This window comes from Pinus tabuliformis, chromosome 4_2 (genome assembly GCF_031772625.1).
Source record: "Pinus tabuliformis cultivar Carrire ecotype Pingquan chromosome 4_2, CPIR1, whole genome shotgun sequence".
Taxonomy (NCBI): domain Eukaryota; kingdom Viridiplantae; phylum Streptophyta; class Pinopsida; order Pinales; family Pinaceae; genus Pinus; species Pinus tabuliformis.
Window position 1 is genome coordinate 284,785,288 of NC_142304.1, and position 7,442 is coordinate 284,792,729.

The following is a 7,442-nucleotide window of genomic DNA, read 5'->3' on the forward strand; positions in this document are numbered from 1 at the left end:
ATCATCAAAAATTTCCTTCAACATCTTTCCTTTCCCTTTGTGCAGATGTTGCACTTGCTCTTGCTATGTTGATGAAGAAGGTGTTAGACTCCGTCTCATGTCAGAGATTGATTCTTCTTCAAAACCCTGTTTTGAAGAAGAAATCATTAATGTGTTGTTTTAGATTATGTAATTTATCTCCAGCTCTTCAAAAGGGAGCAGCTTCCTCAGCTCCTATCTCTGCAAAAGCACAAACACAAAACAAAGCATCATCAGCAATCAAAGTCTGGCAATTTAATAATCAAATCAACAATTCCGCTCCTTCATCCATTATTCGTACATGACTAGCTTTGAATCTTTCCAAGATCAGTCTACTTCAAGCAAAGATGACGAATTTAAAGTAAATAAAAATCCAGTTTTTCATGTAGCAGAGGCTGCCTTGAATGAGCAACCAAAAATCTCCAAGTGTGTTGGATGAAGTTAGAGAGGGGTCGCGTGGGAAAGAGAATTCTTCTGGAAAATTGATGCTGGACATTGTAGCTGTGTTACTCCGCTGCTTGTCATTGTGGAAATATTCAATGTGTAGGTATCCAATTATACTTTGAGCATGGAAAGAAGCTTTACAAGGAATTTTGCTAGGACTCTGCAAGTGTCCCCTTCACAGGTGGTTCCCATTGCGAGGCATGGTGTAAATGTCATTCTAGATATCTATATTTTATCATTTTCAGGATCAACAAACTATGCTGATATGAAAACCACAGAAACAATCTTGATTCAGAAGAATAGCAGCGGAGAAGGCATCTTGCAGGATCCAATTTTTGGACCTTTCTCAATCCTTAGAATAGAGAATCCCCTTGAATCAAGTTATCCATATGCATCTAGATTTTCAGGGTATGGTACCATGGGAAAATTAATTCTATCCACTATTATATTGTGCATTATACTGGTAGCCATAGCACTTCTTGTCTCTGCGGCTTGCTTTATACACTACAAGTACAGACTAAGAATCCAGTTTTCAAATGTCTCATTTGATAATAGCACAAACAGTTTTACTAATCTAATAAGCCAGGGGTCATCTTTCACAGAGGAGTTTCATGCCCATGACAGCTCATGCCTAAGATCTATTACAGGATGCATGGGAAGAAAATCTTTCAAATTCAACAGTAAAAATGAAATGGTACCAGGCACAATTGTACAACAGCTCTCTTATTCACAACTAGCTGAGGCAACTGAGCAATTTTCAACGTTTAAACTCATTGGCATGGGAGGAAGCAGTAGTGTTTATCGAGGTCAACTTAGAAATGGAAGAACTGTTGCTGTCAAGAAACTTGTCTGTCGAAATGGACCTGATACAGATAGTGAGTTCCTAATTGAGGTTGAGCTTTTATCCAGGCTTCATCATTTTCACCTGGTGCTACTCATTGGCTACTGCATAGAATACAATGGGCGGGAAGTTCAAAGACTACTAGTGTATGAACATATGCCTAATGGCAATCTTAGAAATCATTTGGATGGAACTTTGGGTAGGGAATCACTTCATTGGATAACAGAGTTCGTATTGCACTTGGAGCAGCAAGAGGTCTGGAATATCTTCATGAAGCAGCCACTCCCCGGGTTTTGCATCGTGACTTTAAGTCAAGCAATATTCTCCTTGATAGCAAGTGGAGAGCTAAGGTAGCTGATTTTGGCACTGCAAAGACAATCACAAGTGTTGATCTTAATGGTCAACCAAGTTCACCAGCAAAATTACTGGGTACATTTGGATATTTTGCTCCTGAATATGCAATGATGGGAAGGGCTTCTTTGAAATCTGATGTTTTCAGCTTTGGATTAGTTCTTTTGGAACTAATTAGTGGAAGACGTCCAATAGACATGTCTTTGCCTCAGGGACAACAAAGCCTTGTTATTTGGGCAAGTCCTTTCTTACAAGATGAGAAGAAGGTACTCAATGAAATAGTAGATCCAGCCTTAAAGAATGGTTTCCCAGTAGAAGACATGTTAAAAATGGCTCAATTAGCAAGGGCGTGCTTACAAATGGATCCAGAGTCAAGACCTGTAATGACTGCAGTTGTGCAAGTTCTAGCCATGTTAATCCCAAATAATGCAAGGAAGAGTGCATCTTTGCCTACATATGGTGTTCAGATCCCCTTTTATATGTCATGGAATCCTGATTTCTGTAACTACAACTTCAGTAGGGAAGAGGACCTTAACTTGGATGAAAGCGTAATGCCATCAAAACAAGTTCATACATGGAATGTGATGAGTGGTTCAACCTTTGAACCTGAAATTCAGAAAATGTGCTGTTCTCCGAAATGGACAGGAAGGCACACCATACTTTTGGGCCTCGAGGAAATTCTAGCTTCTCAAGAAGAGCCAAAACTCGATATTTCAAACGGAACGTCATCGTGGTCAGCTTCAGACTATTTGAAAAGTTTCTCTTCATCAACCACAGATAATCCAGCTCGCAGATCATTAGAGGGAGAATCACTTGATCTTACAGAGCCTCGTATGGAATCATTCTGGCATCATAATGGGTTTTCAGTATGATCTACAAAAGGAAGAATAGCGTACATGTGCTTTGGCGGAGAACCCTTCTAAGCCTGTGAACGAGCCACCTGTTTGTGATATATGCTGCTATCATTTCCAGGTTTTGTCTCTAGAGATGAAGATAGGCAACACATATTTGTTTCTGACACTAAATCATCATCGAATCATCGTGGCAATGCAGATGGAAGCGTTTTAGACAGCGCAGGCAGATAAGAGCATTCAATGAATACAACTGGCACAATGTGCACAAATGTGAGATTGTTAAAGATTTCAAACAGAAAACGAAGGTGAAAAGTAAAAACCCGAAACATACACAGAGACATCTGTCATAAGCAGCGATTTAGGAACGAATTTTGCCTATTTTGATCCTCAGCCCTGATTCTATGGGATCTGAGCACCAGTTATGCCTCGTAATTAGCCAAATCATCAGCAGATTTAGAGGAACATTGTATTATTTTAGAATAGAAGGCTGTTCCATGTTTAGCATAGATGAAACACCCATTTCTAATTTTTGTAATTGTAGTTGAAACAGCGCAGAGGTTTTTGGGGTCGATTTGTTTTCCCCTTAGCAGTATTATATTTATTGTATTAAAAAATTCATTAGAAAAAAGAGAGAAGGGAGAGTTCTGAGTGTTGAGAATGCTGGAGAACAGAGCTTTCAATGTACAATTTTTGGCAGAGAGTTTAATGAAATTACACAGCCCTGACTTCTGAGATTCCTGTGGCATGTTGATTTAGCATAAGTTTTCCCTTGTTTCATATGTAATCTGTTATGTTTCATTTCACTACATGATCATTTCTAACTGAACAAATGAAGTGTTTAGGTAAGAATTCATGCCTGCCATGCTCTGCCTATAAGTTTGTTCATGTTTTAATGTTTTCTACTGTTTAAGGAGGATTCAAAGTTATTGTTTGCCCTCCTTAGCTCCTCACCAGTCTTGTCATCCCATTTAAATCTAGATTTGATGCTAAATTTCTTGCCTACCTTGCCTTAGTCGATAATCTGTGTTGTTCATTATATTTCTCTGTTCAAGCTGTGATTTTGCCCATGCAGCCCAGAAAAACCCCGTCATTTAATTAAAAACCCCAAATCAAACTTTTCAATCAGTTTACTAGCCTAATATCAGTGTTACCTTGTTGGTCATCTCATCCCATTGAAGATTTTACGAGATAGACCGGAGAGAGCCTTCTCCTGCCCCGTAGGGCTAGCTACGGGGCTGAATGGTTTGATGTTGCCTTGAGGTTTACCTTTCTCAGCCTGAGGTGAAATCTCAAGCGCTAACATACTGGCGACCATACTGGGGAGAACATTCGACTTGTTGATTGTCTTGTCCCAGTACATGCAATCAAGGTGCAGATCTGATGCTGATGGTGGACAACAGTCAGACACTTATGCAGGCTGAACCATTCACCTGGCGACTCCAACTTCATCCAGACATTCCAACGCATGCTGATCTGTTCATGCAATGGTAGGGTATGTGGCAGACCCTGCACTTTGTGAAGCTCTAAATGGAGTTAGAGAGTGGTTAGTAGATATTGAAATTAATGAAGAATTTTTCAGTATTTTCCTTCAATGTTTGAAATCTCCGAAGCTTCATCTTGAAAGCAAAACTAGATTTTGTGAGTTAGTTGTTGAAAGAGTTGAAAATGAGATTCAGTATCTCGATGAGCAGATTCAGTCATATGATTTCCAAGACCCTAAAAAGTTTTTGGAAATCGTTCCTCCATTGAAACAAGAAATAACAAATTTGCCTATAGATGTATACATTGACAATGTGCAGCTGGAAGTATGCATTGCAGAGTTGGGACAGCCAACAGAGTCCGACTTCCGCGATCCAATGGCAACATATATGGACACATTTTTCAGTTTGATTGATAGATCAGGCTGTATTTTCCGTGACCAGGGTCATTACGTGCATGAAGGGCTGCCAGCAACTGCATCTGTGACTTCGTGGCAACATTCTCAAGCGGCTTCATTTTCAGGTTTACTTGAATGGTTAATTTGGCATTTTAGTATTACCTGATCTAGTGTTTGTACAGTAGAGTAGGGTAGCTTTGTAAATAAATAAGCAACCATAAGGGCAGCATCTTGTTTTAGTTTGCTTGAAGATTGTTTGAGTTCAGTTTCAGTTTGTAAATTAAGTCAAGAGTTGTGTTGATGATGACTTCATTGCCCAATGGGTAGAGGCACTGTCTGCTCTCCCAAAGTTCTGCGGTTCTTGGCACCTCCACGGAGCGGCAGCTGCCATCCCAAGTGGAGCCGATGTTAGACTCCGTCTCATGTCAGAGATTGATTCTTCTTCAAAACCCTGTTTTGAAGAAGAAATCATTAATGTGTTGTTTTAGATTATGTAATTTATCTCCAGCTCTTCAAAAGGGAGCAGCTTCCTCAGCTCCTATCTCTGCAAAAGAACAAACACAAAACAAAGCATCATCAGCAATCAAAGTTTGGCAATTTAATAATCAAATCAACAATTCCGCTCCTTCATCCATTATTCGTACATGACTAGCTTTGAATCTTTCCAAGATCAGTCTACTTCAATCAAAGATGACGAATTTAAAGTAAATCAAAATCCAGTTTTTCATGTAGCAGAGGCTGCCTTGAATGAGCAACCAAAAATCTCCAAGTGTGTTGGATGAAGTTAGAGAGGGGTCGCGTGGGAAAGAGAATTCTTCTGGAAAATTGATGCTGGACATTGTAGCTGTGTTACTCCGCTGCTTGTCATTGTGGAAATATTCAATGTGCAGCTATCCAATTATACTTTGAGCATGGAAAGAAGCTTTACAAGGAATTTTGCTAGGACTCTGCAAGTGTCCCCTTCACAGGTGGTTCCCATTGCGAGGCATGGTGTAAATGTCATTCTAGATATCTATATTTTATCATTTTCAAGATCAACAAACTATGCTGATATGAAAACCACAGAAACAATCTTGATTCAGAAGAATAGCAGCGGAGAAGGCATCTTGCAGGATCCAATTCTTGGACCTTTCTCAATCCTTAGAATAGAGAATCCCCTTGAATCAAGTTATCCATATGCATCTAGATTTTCAGGGTATGGTACCATAGGAAAATTAATTCTATCCACTATTATATTGTGCATTATACTGGTAGCCATAGCACTTCTTGTCTCTGCGGCTTGCTTTATACACTACAGGTACAGACTAAGAATCCAGTTTTCAAATGTCTCATTTGATAATAGCACAAACAGTTTTACTAATCTAATAAGCCAGGGGTCATCTTTCACAGAGGAGTTTCATGCCCATGACAGCTCATGCCTCAGATCTATTACAGGATGCATGGGAAGAAAATCTTTCAAATTCAACAGTAAAAGTGAAATGGTACCAGGCACAATTGTACAACAGCTCTCTTATTCACAACTAGCTGAGGCAACTGAGCAATTTTCAACGTTTAAACTCATTGGCATGGGAGGAAGCAGTAGTGTTTATCGAGGTCAACTTAGAAATGGAAGAACTGTTGCTGTCAAGAAACTTGTCTGTCGAAATGGACCTGATACAGATAGTGAGTTCCTAATTGAGGTTGAGCTTTTATCCAGGCTTCATCATTTTCACCTGGTGCTACTCATTGGCTACTGCATAGAATACAATGGGCGGGAAGTTCAAAGACTACTAGTGTATGAACATATGCCTAATGGCAATCTTAGAAATCATTTGGATGGAACTTTGGGTAGGGAATCACTTCATTGGATAACCAGAGTTCGTATTGCACTTGGAGCAGCAAGAGGTCTGGAATATCTTCATGAAGCAGCCACTCCCTGGGTTTTGCATCGTGACTTTAAGTCAAGCAATATTCTCCTTGATAGCAAGTGGAGAGCTAAGGTAGCTGATTTTGGCACTGCAAAGACAATCACAAGTGTTGATCTTAATGGTCAACCAAGTTCACCAGCAAAATTACTGGGTACATTTGGATATTTTGCTCCTGAATATGCAATGATGGGAAGGGCTTCTTTGAAATCTGATGTTTTCAGCTTTGGAGTAGTTCTTTTGGAACTAATTAGTGGAAGACGTCCAATAGACATGTCTTTGCCTCAGGGACAACAAAGCCTTGTTATTTGGGCAAGTCCTTTCTTACAAGATGAGAAGAAGGTACTCAATGAAATAGTAGATCCAGCCTTAAAGAATGGTTTCCCAGTAGAAGACATGTTAAAAATGGCTCAATTAGCAAGGGCGTGCTTACAAATGGATCCAGAGTCAAGACCTGTAATGACTGCAGTTGTGCAAGTTCTAGCCATGTTAATCCCAAATAATGCAAGGAAGAGTGCATCTTTGCCTACATATGGTGTTCAGATCCCCTTTTATATGTCATGGAATCCTGATTTCTGTAACTACAACTTTAGTAGGGAAGAGGACCTTAACTTGGATGAAAGCGTAATGCCATCAAAACAAGTTCATACAGGGAATGTGATGAGTGGTTCAACCTTTGAACCTGAAATTCAGAAAATGTGCTGTTCTCCGAAATGGACAGGAAGGCACACCATACTTTTGGGCCTCGAGGAAATTCTAGCTTCTCAAGAAGAGCCAAAACTCGATATTTCAAACGGAACGTCATCGTGGTCAGCTTCAGACTATTTGAAAAGTTTCTCTTCATCAACCACAGATAATCCAGCTCGCAGATCATTAGAGGGAGAATCACTTGATCTTACAGAGCCTCGTATGGAATCATTCTGGCATCATAATGGGTTTTCAGTATGATCTACAAAAGGGAAGAATAGCGTACATGTGCTTTGGCGGAGAACCCTTCTAAGCCTGTGAACGAGCCACCTGTTTGTGATATATGCTGCTATCATTTCCAGGTTCTGTCTCTACAGATGAAGATAGGCAACGCATATTTGTTTCTGACACTAAATCATCATCGAATCATCGTGGCAATGCAGATGGAAGCGTTTTAGACAGCGCAG

The 7,442-nt window shown here is 39.9% G+C and overlaps 2 pseudogenes; both read left to right on the top strand.

Moving 5' to 3' along the window:
* Positions 1 to 319: 319 nt before the first annotated feature.
* LOC149169110 (receptor-like serine/threonine-protein kinase NCRK pseudogene) lies at positions 320 to 2,526 on the top strand (annotated as a pseudogene).
* A 2,502-nt stretch (positions 2,527 to 5,028) lies between these two features.
* On the top strand, positions 5,029 to 7,236 carry LOC149169111 (receptor-like serine/threonine-protein kinase NCRK pseudogene; annotated as a pseudogene).
* Positions 7,237 to 7,442: the final 206 nt, after the last annotated feature.